This window comes from Procambarus clarkii, chromosome 5 (assembly GCF_040958095.1).
Source record: "Procambarus clarkii isolate CNS0578487 chromosome 5, FALCON_Pclarkii_2.0, whole genome shotgun sequence".
In the NCBI taxonomy this organism is placed as follows: Eukaryota; Metazoa; Arthropoda; class Malacostraca; order Decapoda; family Cambaridae; genus Procambarus; species Procambarus clarkii.
The window spans coordinates 54,745,439-54,761,937 of NC_091154.1; the positions used below are offsets into that span (position 1 = coordinate 54,745,439).

Genomic DNA, 16,499 nt, shown 5'->3' on the forward strand with positions numbered 1-16,499 from the left:
TGTTACACCAGCTGGCAGATGGTGCACAACTGCTGGTGCACCTGTTACACCAGCTGGCAGATGGTGCACAACTGCTGGTGCACCTGTTACACCAGCTGGCAGAAGGTGCACAACTGCTGGTGCACCTGTTACACCAGCTGCCAGCTGGTGCACAACTGCTGGTGCACCTGTTACACCATCTGCCAGCTGGTGCACAACTGCTGGTGCACCTGTTACACCAGCTGGCAGATGGTGCACACGGTTTACGTCGTAAATTTCACTACTGATGGACACTATACCAACTGGTGCATGGTGGACACTATACCAACTGGTGTATGGTGGTCACTATACCAAATGGTGCATGGAGGACACTATACCAACTGGTGTATGGTGGACATTATACCACCTGGTGCATGGTGGACACTATACCAACTGGTGTATGGTGGACACTATACCAACTGGTGTATGGTGGACACTATACCAACAGGTGTATGGTGGTCACTATACCAACTGGTGTATGGTGGTCACTATACCAAATGGTGTATGGTGGTCACTATACCAACTGGTGTATGGTGGTCACTATACCAACTAGTGTATGGTGGACACTATACCACCTGGTGTATGGTGGACACTATACCAAATGGTGTATGGTGGACACTATACCAACTGGTGTTTGGTGGTCACTATACCAACTGGTGCATGGAGGACACTATACCAACTGGTGTATGGTGGATACTATACCAACTGGTGTATGGTGGTCACTGTTACGAACCCGAATCCAGCGTCCGGGCCTGGAGCAGTGACGACCACGCCATCTGTGGGTCAGCTCCCGAAACCCCCTCCAAATGGACGACGACACCTGGTGAGGACGAGGTGTACTGGCCACGAGGGCCAGTTTCCAGTCCTGTTCAGCTCACAACACAGCCGCTGCTGACCTCTGGTGAGGTGGTGCTCAGACGACAACGCCATCTATGGAGTGGATAGGTGGGCGTTTGGGTCTGAGCCTGTAAGTGAGGTGCTCTAGTGTGTCCCTGTTATTGATGACGTGTCTGCTTACAGAGCCGACCTGGGACTGCTGTAACGAACGTTGAGTCAGTCTACCCAAGGCAGCCGTCTCGACACCAAGTGTTTTGCTGCAGCAGCTGTGAGTCGCCTCCCGGATGAACACTGTGGTGTTACCCTGCCTGTGAAGCGGCAGTTGAGGATTGTCATACCCGGAACTGACTGGTGGAGACGCTTAACCACTGGGGTATTGTGGACAGGAGAGTGATCTGTGGTATCACACGAGGGTCCTGACTAGGGCGCTACCCTAGTATCGCTCGTGGAGTGGCCTGACCAGCGTTGCTTATCCGGAACCTGCCAGCTGTCTGCTGGACTTGTGGTTGACGGCCTCCACGGCGGTGCCCCCAGTGGAACTGTATTTTGGCTGGACTGTGGCCGGGGTAGACTCAGCTTTTCGAAGGATTCGTCGTGAGGCCACGAGAGCACCGAGAACTTGGCACCGAGAAGATCCAGAGTCTTCAGAAGAAGACGACAGTGTAGATAATACCCCTGTGCAGTGTTTATACCCCCCCCCCCTGTGTAATCTTCTTATATATATTTATTGGTGAAGGTATTAATTATAATATTAAGTTTTTGCCTTTCTTTCCCTTCCCCCTTTTAATTTACTTGCGTTACGGATCACATCCCTTGAAAGCCACTACTGGCTTGGGGCCGGATACCCTTCCTCTAACAACATCAGAGTAAGAACCCAGTTGCGACACGAGAGGGCCGTAACAGTCACTATACCAACTGGTGCATGGTGGACATTATACCACCTGGTGTAAGGTGGACACTATACCAACTGGTGTATGGTGGTCACTATACCAACTGGTGCATGGTGGACACTATACCAACTGGTGTATGGTGGACACTATACCAACTGGTGTATGGTGGTCACTATACCAACTGGTGCATGGTGGACACTATACCAACTGGTGTATGGTGGACACTATACCAACTGGTGTATGGTGGTCACTATACCAACTGGTGTATGGTGGTAACTATAGCAACTGGTGTATGGTGGTCACTATACCAACTGGTGCATGGTGGACACTATACCAACTGGTGTATGGTGGACACTATACCAACTGGTGTATGGTGGACACTATACCAACTGGTGTATGGTGGATACTATACCAAATGGTGCATGGATGACACTATACCAACTGGTGTATGGTGGTCACTATACCAACTGGTGTATGGTGGTCACTATACCAACTGGTGTATGGTGGACACTATACCAACTGGTGTATGGTGGTCACTATACCAACTGGTGTATGGTGGACACTATACCAACTGGTGCATGGTGGACACTATACCAACTGGTGTATGGTGGACACTATACCAACTGGTGTATGGTGGTCACTATACCAACTGGTGCATGGTGTTCACTATACCAACTGGTGTATGGTGGACACTATACCAACTGGTGTATGGTGGACACTATACCAACTGGTGTATGGTGGACACTATACCAACTGGTGTATGGTGGTCACTATGCCACCTGGTGTATGGTGGACACTATACCAACTGGTGTATGGTGGACACTATACCAACTGGTGTATGGTGGACACTATACCAACTGGTGTACGGTGGATACTATACCAACTGGTGTATGGTGGACACTATACCAACTGGTGTATGGAGGACACTATACCAACAGGTGTATGGTGGTCACTATACCACCTGGTGTATGGTGGACACTATACCACCTGGTGTATGGTGGGCACTATACCAACTGGTGTATGGTGGACACTATACCAACTGGTGTATGGTGGTCACTATACCAACTGGTGTATGGAGGACACTATACCAACTGGTGTATGGTGGTCACTATACCACCTGGTGTATGGTGGACACTATACCAACTGGTGTATGGTGGTCACTATACCACCTGGTGTATGGTGGACACTATACCAACTGGTGTATGGTGGACACTATACCAACTGGATTATGTTGGACACAATACCAACTGGTGTATGGTGGACACTATACCAACTGGTGTATGGTGGTCACTATACCAACTGGTGTATTGTGGACACTATACCAACTGGTGTATGGTGGTCACTATACCAACTGGTGCATGGAGGACACTATACCAACTGGTGTATGGTGGACATTATACCAACTGGTGTAAGGTGGACACTACACCAACTGGTGTAAGGTGGACACTATACCAACTGGTGTATGGTGGACACTATACCAACTGGTGTATGGTGGTCACTATACCAACTGGTATATGGTGGACACTATACCAACTGGTGCATGGAGGACACTATACCAACTGGTGTATGGTGGACATTATACCAACTGGTGTATGGTGGTCACTATACCAACTGGTGTATGGTGGACATTATACCAACTGGTGTATGGTGGACACTATGCCAACTGGTGTATCGTGGACACTATACCAACTGGTGTATGGTGGACACTATACCAACTGGTGTATGGTGGACACTATACCAACTGGTGTATGGTGGATACTATACCAACTGGTGTATCGTGGACACTATACCAACTGGTGTATGGTGGACACTATACCAACTGGTGTATGGTGGACACTATACCAACTGGTGTATGGTGGATACTATACCAACTGGTGCATGGTGGACACTATACCAACTGGTGTATGGTGGACACTATACCAACTGGTGTATTGTGAACACTATACCAACTGGTGTATGGTGGATACTATACCAACTGGTGCATGGTGGACACTATACCAACTGGTGTATGGTGGACACTATACCAACTGGTGCATGGAGGACACTATACCAACTGGTGTATGGTGGACATTATACCAACTGGTGTATGGTGGACACTATACAAACTGGCGCATGGAGGACACTATACCAACTGGTGTATGGTGGACATTATACCACCTGGTGTAAGGTGGACACTATACCAACTGGTGTATGGAGGACACTATACCAAATGGTGTATGGTGGACACTATACCAACTGGTGTATGGTGTACACTATACCACCTGGTGTATGGTGGACACTATACCAACTGGTGTATGGTGGTCACTGTACCAACTGGTGTATGGTGGTCACTATACCAACTGGTGTATGGTGGACACTATACCAACTGGTGTATGGTGGTCACTATACCAACTGGTGTATGGTGGATACTATACCAACAGGTGTATGGAGGACACTATACCAACTTGTGTATGGAGGACACTATACCAACTGGTGTATGGTGGACACTATACCAACTGGTGTATGGTGGACACTATACCAACTGGTGTATGGTGGTCACTATACCAACTGGTGTATGGTGGTCACTATACCAACTGGTGTATGGTGGACACTATACCAGCTGGTGTATGGTGGTCACTATACCAACTGGTGTATGGTGGATACTTTACCAACAGGTGTATGGTGGACACTATACCAACTGGTGTATGGTGGACACTATGCCAACTGGTGTATCGTGGACACTATACCAACTGGTGTATGGTGGACACTATACCAACTGGTGTATGGTGAACACTATACCAACTGGTGCATGGTGGTCACTATACCAACTGGTGTATGGTGGACACTATACCAACTGGTGCATGGTGGTCACTATACCAACTGGTGTATGGTGGACACTATACCAACTGGTGCATGGTGGACACTATACCAACTGGTGTATGGTGGACACTATACCAACTGGTGTATGGTGAACACTATACCAACTGGTGCATGGTGGTCACTATACCAACTGGTGTATGGTGAACACTATACCAACTGGTGCATGGTGGTCACTATACCAACTGGTGTATGGTAGACACTATACCAACTGGTGTATGGTGAACACTATACCAACTGGTGCATGGTGGTCACTATACCAACTGGTGTATGGTGGTCACTATACCAACTGGTGTATGGTGGACACTATACCAACTGGTGCATGGTGGACACTATACCAACTGGTGTATGGTGGTCACTATACCAACTGGTGTATGGTGGACACTATACCAACTGGTGTATGGTGGATACTATACCAACTGGTGCATGGTGGACACTATACCAACTGGTGTATGGTGGACACTATACCAACTGGTGCATGGAGGACACTATACCAACTGGTGTATGGTGGACATTATACCAACTGGTGTATGGTGGACACTATACCAACTGGTGTATGGTGGTCACTATACCAACTGGTGTATGGTGGTCACTATACCAACTGGTGTATGGTGGACACTATACCAACTGGTGTATGGTGGTCACTATACCACCTGGTGTATGGTGGACACTATACCAACTGGTGTATAGTGGACACTATATCAACTGGTGTATAGTGGACACTATACCAACTGGTGTCTGGTGGTCACTATAACAACTGGTGCATGGTGGTCACTATACCAACTGGTGTATGGTGGTCACTATACCAACTGGTGAATGGTGGTCACTATACCAACTGGTGTATGGTGTACACTATATCAACTGGTGTATGGTGGTCACTATACCAACTGGTGTATAGTGGACACTATACCAACTGGTGTATGGTAGATACTATGCCAACTGGTGTATGGTGGACACTATACCAACTGGTGTATGGCGGTCACTATACAAACTGGTGTATGGTGGACATTATACCAACTGGTGTATGGTGGACACTATACCAACTGGTGTATAATGGTCACTATACCAACTGGTGTATGGTGGTCACTATACCAACTGGTGTATGGTGGACACAATACCAACTGGTGTATGGCGGTCACTATACAAACTGGTGTATGGTGGACATTATACCAACTGGTGTATGGAGGACACTATACCAACTGGTGTATGGTGGACATTATACCAACTGGTGTATGGAGGACACAATACCAACTGGTGTATGGTGGACACTATACCAATTGGTGTAAGGTGGACACTATACCAACTGGTGTATGGCGGTCACTATACAAACTGGTGTATGGTGGACATTATACCAACTGGTGTATGGTGGACACTATACCAACTGGTGTATGGTGGACACTATACCAACTTGTGTATGGTGGACACTATACCAACTGGTGTATGGCGGTCACTATACAAACTGGTGTATGGTGGACATTATACCAACTGGTGTATGGTGGACACTATACCAACTGGTGTATGGTGGTCACTATACCAACTGGTGTATGGTGGTCACTATACCAACTGGTGTATGGTGGACACTATACCAACTGGTGTATGACGGTCACTATACAAACTGGTGTATGGAGGACACTATACCAAATGGTGTATGGTGGACACTATACCAACTGGTGCATGGAGGACACTATACCAACTGGTGTATGGTGGACACTATACCAACTGGTGTATGGTGGACACTATACCAACTGGTGTATGGTGGACACTATACCACCTGGTGTATGGTGGACACTATACCAACTGGTGTATGGTGGTCACTGTACCAAATGGTGTATGGTGGTCACTGTACCAACTGGTGTATGGTGGACACTATACCAACTGGTGCATGGTGGTCACTATACCAACTGGTGTATGGTGGACACTATACCAACTGGTGCATGGTGGACACTATACCAACTGGTGTATGGTGGACACTATACCAACTGGTGTATGGTGAACACTATACCAACTGGTGCATGGTGGTCACTATACCAACTGGTGTATGGTGAACACTATACCAACTGGTGCATGGTGGTCACTATACCAACTGGTGTATGGTAGACACTATACCAACTGGTGTATGGTGAACACTATACCAACTGGTGCATGGTGGTCACTATACCAACTGGTGTATGGTGGTCACTATACCAACTGGTGTATGGTGGACACTATACCAACTGGTGCATGGTGGACACTATACCAACTGGTGTATGGTGGTCACTATACCAACTGGTGTATGGTGGACACTATACCAACTGGTGTATGGTGGATACTATACCAACTGGTGCATGGTGGACACTATACCAACTGGTGTATGGTGGACACTATACCAACTGGTGCATGGAGGACACTATACCAACTGGTGTATGGTGGACATTATACCAACTGGTGTATGGTGGACACTATACCAACTGATGTATGGTGGTCACTATACCAACTGGTGTATGGTGGTCACTATACCAACTGGTGTATGGTGGACACTATACCAACTGGTGTATGGTGGTCACTATACCACCTGGTGTATGGTGGACACTATACCAACTGGTGTATAGTGGACACTATATCAACTGGTGTATAGTGGACACTATACCAACTGGTGTCTGGTGGTCACTATAACAACTGGTGCATGGTGGTCACTATACCAACTGGTGTATGGTGGTCACTATACCAACTGGTGTATGGTGGTCACTATACCAACTGGTGTATGGTGTACACTATACCAACTGGTGTATGGTGGTCACTATACCAACTGGTGTATGGTGGACACTATACCAACTGGTGTATGGTGGATACTATACCAACTGGTGTATGGTGGACACTATACCAACTGGTGTATGGCGGTCACTATACAAACTGGTGTATGGTGGACATTATACCAACTGGTGTATGGTGGACACTATACCAACTGGTGTATAATGGTCACTATACCAACTGGTGTATGGTGGTCACTATACCAACTGGTGTATGGTGGACACTATACCAACTGGTGTATGGCGGTCACTATACAAACTGGTGTATGGTGGACATTATACCAACTGGTGTATGGAGGACACTATACCAACTGGTGTATGGTGGACATTATACCAACTGGTGTATGGAGGACACTATACCAACTGGTGTATGGTGGACACTATACCAACTGGTGTATGGTGGACACTATACCAACTGGTGTATGGCGGTCACTATACAAACTGGTGTATGGTGGACATTATACCAACTGGTGTATGGTGGACACTATACCAACTGGTGTATGGTGGACACTATACCAACTTGTGTATGGTGGACACTATACCAACTGGTGTATGGCGGTCACTATAAAAACTGGTGTATGGTGGACATTATACCAACTGGTGTATGGTGGACACTATACCAACTGGTGTATGGTGGTCACTATACCAACTGGTGTATGGTGGTCACTATACCAACTGGTGTATGGTGGACACTATACCAACTGGTGTATGGCGGTCACTATACAAACTGGTGTATGGAGGACACTATACCAAATGGTGTATGGTGGACACTATACCAACTGGTGCATGGAGGACACTATACCAACTGGTGTATGGTGGACACTATACCAACTGGTGTATGGTGGACACTATACCAACTGGTGCATGGAGGACACTATACCAACTGGTGTATGGTGGACATTATACCAGCTGGTGTATGGTGGACACTATACGAACTAGTGTATGGAGGACACTATACCAAATGGTGTATGGTGGACACTATACCAACTGGTGTATGGTGGACACTATACCACCTGGTGTATGGTGGACACTATACCAACTGGTGTATGGTGGTCACTATACCAACTGGTGTATGGTGGTCACTATACCAACTGGTGTATGGTGGACACTATACCAACTGGTGTATGGTGGTCACTATACCAACTGGTGTATGGTGGATACTATACCAACAGGTGTATGGTGGACACTATACAAACTGGTGTATGGTGGTCACTATACCACCTGGTGTATAGCGGACACTATACCAACTGGTGTAAGGTGGACACTACACCAACTGGTGTATGGTGGACACTATACCAACTGGTGTATGGTGGACACTATACCAACTGGTGTATGGTGGTCACTATACCAACTGGTATATGGTGGACACTATACCAACTGGTGCATGGAGGACACTATACCAACTGGTGTATGGTGGTCACTATACCAACTGGTGTATGGTGGACATTATACCAACTGGTGTATGGTGGTCACTATACCAACTGGTGTATGGTGGACATTATACCAACTGGTGTATGGTGGACACTATGCCAACTGGTGTATCGTGGACACTATACCAACTGGTGTATGGTGGACACTATACCAACTGGTGTATGGTGAACACTATACCAACTGGTGCATGGTGGTCGCTATACCAACTGGTGTATGGTGGACACTATACCAACTGGTGCATGGTGGTCACTATACCAACTGGTGTATGGTGGATACTATACCAACTGGTGCATGGTGGACACTATACCAACTGGTGTATGGTGGACACTATACCAACTGGTGTATGGTGAACACTATACCAGCTGGTGCATGGTGGTCACTATACCAACTGGTGTATGGTGGTCACTATACCACCTGGTGTATGGTGGACACTATACCAACTGGTGTATAGTGGACACTATATCAACTGGTGTATAGTGGACACTATACCAACTGGTGTCTGGTGGTCACTATAACAACTGGTGCATGGTGGTCACTATACCAACTGGTGTATGGTGGTCACTATACCAACTGGTGTATGGTGGTCACTATACCAACTGGTGTATGGTGTACACTATACCAACTGGTGTATGGTGGTCACTATACCAACTGGTGTATGGTGGTCACTATACCAACTGGTGTATGGTGGATACTATGCCAACTGGTGTATGGTGGACACTATACCAACTGGTGTATGGCGGTCACTATACCAACTGGTGTATGGCGGTCACTATACAAACTGGTGTATGGTGGACATTATACCAACTGGTGTATGGTGGACACTATACCAACTGGTGTATAATGGTCACTATACCAACTGGTGTATGGTGGTCACTATACCAACTGGTGTATGGTGGACACTATACCAACTGGTGTATGGCGGTCACTATACAAACTGGTGTATGGAGGACACTATACCAAATGGTGTATGGTGGACACTATACCAACTGGTGCATGGAGGACACTATACCAACTGGTGTATGGTGGACACTATACCAACTGGTGTATGGTGGACACTATACCAACTGGTGTATGGTGGACACTATACCACCTGGTGTATGGTGGACACTATACCAACTGGTGTATGGTGGTCACTGTACCAAATGGTGTATGGTGGTCACTGTACCAACTGGTGTATGGTGGACACTATACCAACTGGTGCATGGTGGTCACTATACCAACTGGTGTATGGTGGACACTATACCAACTGGTGCATGGTGGACACTATACCAACTGGTGTATGGTGGACACTATACCAACTGGTGTATGGTGAACACTATACCAACTGGTGCATGGTGGTCACTATACCAACTGGTGTATGGTGAACACTATACCAACTGGTGCATGGTGGTCACTATACCAACTGGTGTATGGTAGACACTATACCAACTGGTGTATGGTGAACACTATACCAACTGGTGCATGGTGGTCACTATACCAACTGGTGTATGGTGGTCACTATACCAACTGGTGTATGGTGGACACTATACCAACTGGTGCATGGTGGACACTATACCAACTGGTGTATGGTGGTCACTATACCAACTGGTGTATGGTGGACACTATACCAACTGGTGTATGGTGGATACTATACCAACTGGTGCATGGTGGACACTATACCAACTGGTGTATGGTGGACACTATACCAACTGGTGCATGGAGGACACTATACCAACTGGTGTATGGTGGACATTATACCAACTGGTGTATGGTGGACACTATACCAACTGATGTATGGTGGTCACTATACCAACTGGTGTATGGTGGTCACTATACCAACTGGTGTATGGTGGACACTATACCAACTGGTGTATGGTGGTCACTATACCACCTGGTGTATGGTGGACACTATACCAACTGGTGTATAGTGGACACTATATCAACTGGTGTATAGTGGACACTATACCAACTGGTGTCTGGTGGTCACTATAACAACTGGTGCATGCTGGTCACTATACCAACTGGTGTATGGTGGTCACTATACCAACTGGTGTATGGTGGTCACTATACCAACTGGTGTATGGTGTACACTATACCAACTGGTGAATGGTGGTCACTATACCAACTGGTGTATGGTGGACACTATACCAACTGGTGTATGGTGGATACTATACCAACTGGTGTATGGTGGACACTATACCAACTGGTGTATGGCGGTCACTATACAAACTGGTGTATGGTGGACATTATACCAACTGGTGTATGGTGGACACTATACCAACTGGTGTATAATGGTCACTATACCAACTGGTGTATGGTGGTCACTATACCAACTGGTGTATGGTGGACACTATACCAACTGGTGTATGGCGGTCACTATACAAACTGGTGTATGGTTTACATTATACCAACTGGTGTATGGAGGACACTATACCAACTGGTGTATTGTGGACATTATACCAACTGGTGTATGGAGGACACTATACCAACTGGTGTATGGTGGACACTATACCAACTGGTGTATGGTGGACACTATACCAACTGGTGTGTGGCGGTCACTATACAAACTGGTGTATGGTGGACATTATACCAACTGGTGTATGGTGGACACTATACCAACTGGTGTATGGTGGACACTATACCAACTTGTGTATGGTGGACACTATACCAACTGGTGTATGGCGGTCACTATACAAACTGGTGTATGGTGGACATTATACCAACTGGTGTATGGTGGACACTATACCAACTGGTGTATGGTGGTCACTATACCAACTGGTGTATGGTGGTCACTATACCAACTGGTGTATGGTGGACACTATACCAACTGGTGTATGGCGGTCACTATACAAACTGGTGTATGGAGGACACTATACCAAATGGTGTATGGTGGACACTATACCAACTGGTGCATGGAGGACACTATACCAACTGGTGTATGGTGGACACTATACCAACTGGTGTATGGTGGACACTATACCAGCTGGTGCATGGAGGACACTATACCAACTGGTGTATGGTGGACATTATACCACCTGGTGTATGGTGGACACTATACCAACTGGTGTATGGAGGACACTATACCAAATGGTGTATGGTGGACACTATACCATCTGGTGTATGGTGGACACTATACCACCTGGTGTATGGTGGACACTATACCAACTGGTGTATGGTGGTCACTATACCAACTGGTGTATGGTGGTCACTATACCAACTGGTGTATGGTGGACACTATACCAACTGGTGTATGGTGGTCACTATACCAACTGGTGTATGGTGGATACTATACCAACAGGTGTATGGTGGACACTATACAAACTGGTGTATGGTGGTCACTATACCACCTGGTGTATAGCGGACACTATACCAACTGGTGTAAGGTGGACACTACACCAACTGGTGTATGGTGGACACTATACCAACTGGTGTATGGTGGACACTATACCAACTGGTGTATGGTGGTCACTATACCAACTGGTATATGGTGGACACTATACCAACTGGTGCATGGAGGACACTATACCAACTGGTGTATGGTGGTCACTATACCAACTGGTGTATGGTGGACATTATACCAACTGGTGTATGGTGGTCACTATACCAACTGGTGTATGGTGGACATTATACCAACTGGTGTATGGTGGACACTATGCCAACTGGCGTATCGTGGACACTATACCAACTGGTGTATGGTGGACACTATACCAACTGGTGTATGGTGAACACTATACCAACTGGTGCATGGTGGTCACTATACCAACTGGTGTATGGTGGACACTATACCAACTGGTGTATGGTGGTCACTATACCAACTGGTGTATGGTGGATACTATACCAACTGGTGCATGGTGGACACTATACCAACTGGTGTATGGTGGACACTATACCAACTGGTGTATGGTGAACACTATACCAGCTGGTGCATGGTGGTCACTATACCAACTGGTGTATGGTGGTCACTATACCACCTGGTGTATGGTGGACACTATACCAACTGGTGTATAGTGGACACTATATCAACTGGTGTATAGTGGACACTATACCAACTGGTGTCTGGTGGTCACTATAACAACTGGTGCATGGTGGTCACTATACCAACTGGTGTATGGTGGTCACTATACCAACTGGTGTATGGTGGTCACTATACCAACTGGTGTATGGTGTACACTATACCAACTGGTGTATGGTGGTCACTATACCAACTGGTGTATGGTGGTCACTATACCAACTGGTGTATGGTGGATACTATGCCAACTGGTGTATGGTGGACACTATACCAACTGGTGTATGGCGGTCACTATACAAACTGGTGTATGGTGGACATTATACCAACTGGTGTATGGTGGACACTATACCAACTGGTGTATAATGGTCACTATACCAACTGGTGTATGGTGGTCACTATACCAACTGGTGTATGGTGGACACTATACCAACTGGTGTATGGCGGTCACTATACAAACTGGTGTATGGTGGACATTATACCAACTGGTGTATGGAGGACACTATACCAACTGGTGTATGGTGGACATTATACCAACTGGTGTATGGAGGACACAATACCAACTGGTGTATGGTGGACACTATACCAATTGGTGTATGGTGGACACTATACCAACTGGCGTATGGCGGTCACTATACAAACTGGTGTATGGTGGACATTATACCAACTGGTGTATGGTGGACACTATACCAACTGGTGTATGGTGGACAATATACCAACTTGTGTATGGTGGACACTATACCAACTGGTGTATGGCGGTCACTATACAAACTGGTGTATGGTGGACATTATACCATCTGGTGTATGGTGGACACTATACCAACTGGTGTATGGTGGTCACTATACCAACTGGTGTATGGTGGTCACTATACCAACTGGTGTATGGTGGACACTATACCAACAGGTGTATGGCGGTCACTATACAAACTGGTGTATGGAGGACACTATACCAAATGGTGTATGGTGGACACTATACCAACTGGTGCATGGAGGACACTATACCAACTGGTGTATGGTGGACACTATACCAACTGGTGTATGGTGGACACTATACCAACTGGTGTATGGTGGACACTATACCACCTGGTGTATGGTGGACACTATACCAACTGGTGTATGGTGGTCACTGTACCAAATGGTGTATGGTGGTCACTGTACCAACTGGTGTATGGTGGACACTATACCAACTGGTGCATGGTGGTCACTATACCAACTGGTGTATGGTGGACACTATACCAACTGGTGCATGGTGGACACTATACCAACTGGTGTATGGTGGACACTATACCAACTGGTGTATGGTGAACACTATACCAACTAGTGCAAGGTGGTCACTATACCAACTGGTGTATGGTGAACACTATACCAACTGGTGCATGGTGGTCACTATACCAACTGGTGTATGGTAGACACTATACCAACTGGTGTATGGTGAACACTATACCAACTGGTGCATGGTGGTCACTATACCAACTGGTGTATGGTGGTCACTATACCAACTGGTGTATGGTGGACACTATACCAACTGGTGCATGGTGGACACTATACCAACTGGTGTATGGTGGTCACTATACCAACTGGTGTATGGTGGACACTATACCAACTGGTGTATGGTGGATACTATACCAACTGGTGCATGGTGGACACTATACCAACTGGTGTATGGTGGACACTATACCAACTGGTGCATGGAGGACACTATACCAACTGGTGTATGGTGGACATTATACCAACTGGTGTATGGTGGACACTATACCAACTGATGTATGGTGGTCACTATACCAACTGGTGTATGGTGGTCACTATACCAACTGGTGTATGGTGGACACTATACCAACTGGTGTATGGTGGTCACTATACCACCTGGTGTATGGTGGACACTATACCAACTGGTGTATAGTGGACACTATATCAACTGGTGTATAGTGGACACTATACCAACTGGTGTCTGGTGGTCACTATAACAACTGGTGCATGGTGGTCACTATACCAACTGGTGTATGGTGGTCACTATACCAACTGGTGTATGGTGGTCACTATACCAACTGGTGTATAGTGTACACTATACCAACTGGTGTATGGTGGTCACTATACCAACTGGTGTATGGTGGACACTATACCAACTGGTGTATGGTGGATACTATACCAACTGGTGTATGGTGGACACTATACCAACTGGTGTATGGCGGTCACTATACAAACTGGTGTATGGTGGACATTATACCAACTGGTGTATGGTGGACACTATACCAACTGGTGTATAATGGTCACTATACCAACTGGTGTATGGTGGTCACTATACCAACTGGTGTATGGTGGACACTATACCAACTGGTGTATGGCGGTCACTATACAAACTGGTGTATGGTGGACATTATACCAACTGGTGTATGGAGGACACTATACCAACTGGTGTATGGTGGACATTATACCAACTGGTGTATGGAGGACACTATACCAACTGGTGTATGGTGGACACTATACCAACTGGTGTATGGTGGACACTATACCAACTGGTGTATGGCGGTCACTATACAAACTGGTGTATGGTGGACATTATACCAACTGGTGTATGGTGGACACTATACCAACTGGTGTATGGTGGACACTATACCAACTTGCGTATGGTGGACACTATACCAACTGGTGTATGGCGGTCACTATACAAACTGGTGTATGGTGGACATTATACCAACTGGTGTATGGTGGACACTATACCAACTGGTGTATGGTCACTATACCAACTGGTGTATGGTGGTCACTATACCAACTGGTGTATGGTGGACACTATACCAACTGGTGTATGGCGGTCACTATACAAACTGGTGTATGGTGGACATTATACCAACTGGTGTATGGAGGACACTATACCAACTGGTGTATGGTGGACATTATACCAACTGGTGTATGGAGGACACTATACCAACTGGTGTATGGTGGACACTATACCAACTGGTGTATGGTGGACACTATACCAACTGGTGTATGGTGGTCACTATACAAACTGGTGTATGGTGGACATTATACCAACTGGTGTATGGTGGACACTATACCAACTGGTGTATGGTGGACACTATACCAACTTGTGTATGGTGGACACTATACCAACTGGTGTATGGCGGTCACTATACAAACTGGTGTAGTGGACATTATACCAACTGGTGTATGGTGGACACTATACCAACTGGTGTATGGTGGTCACTATACCAACTGGTGTATGGTGGTCACTATACCAACTGGTGTATGGTGGACACTATACCAACTGGTGTATGGTCGGTCACTATACCAACTGGTGTATGGTGGACACTATACCAAATGGTGTATGGTGGACACTATACCAACTGGTGTATGGAGGACACTATACCAACTGGTGTATGGTGGACACTATACCAACTGGTGTATGGTGGACACTATACCAACTGGTGCTATGGTAGGACACTATACCAACTGGTGTATGGTGGACACTATACCACACTGGTGTATGGTGGACACTATACCAACTGGTGTATGGAGGACACTATACCAAATGGTGTATGGTGGACACTATACCAACTGGTGTATGGTGGACACTATACCACTGGTGTATGGTGGACACTATACCAACTGGTGTATGGTGGTCACTATACCAACTGGTGTATGGTGGACACTATACCAACTGGTGTATGGTGGACACTATACAACTGGTGTATGGTGGTA

The 16,499-nt window shown here is 46.4% G+C and overlaps 2 protein-coding genes across 3 annotated transcripts in view; one reads left to right on the top strand and one right to left on the bottom strand.

Annotated features, from left to right (window-relative positions):
* LOC138350992 (galactoside alpha-(1,2)-fucosyltransferase 1-like) overlaps positions 1–16,499 on the top strand; it is a 440,933-nt gene that overhangs the window by 208,698 nt on the left and 215,736 nt on the right. The window lies entirely within an intron of this gene.
* The window catches only part of LOC123747979 (uncharacterized), a 143,701-nt gene that overhangs the window by 87,205 nt on the left and 39,997 nt on the right, over positions 1–16,499 (bottom strand). The window lies entirely within an intron of this gene.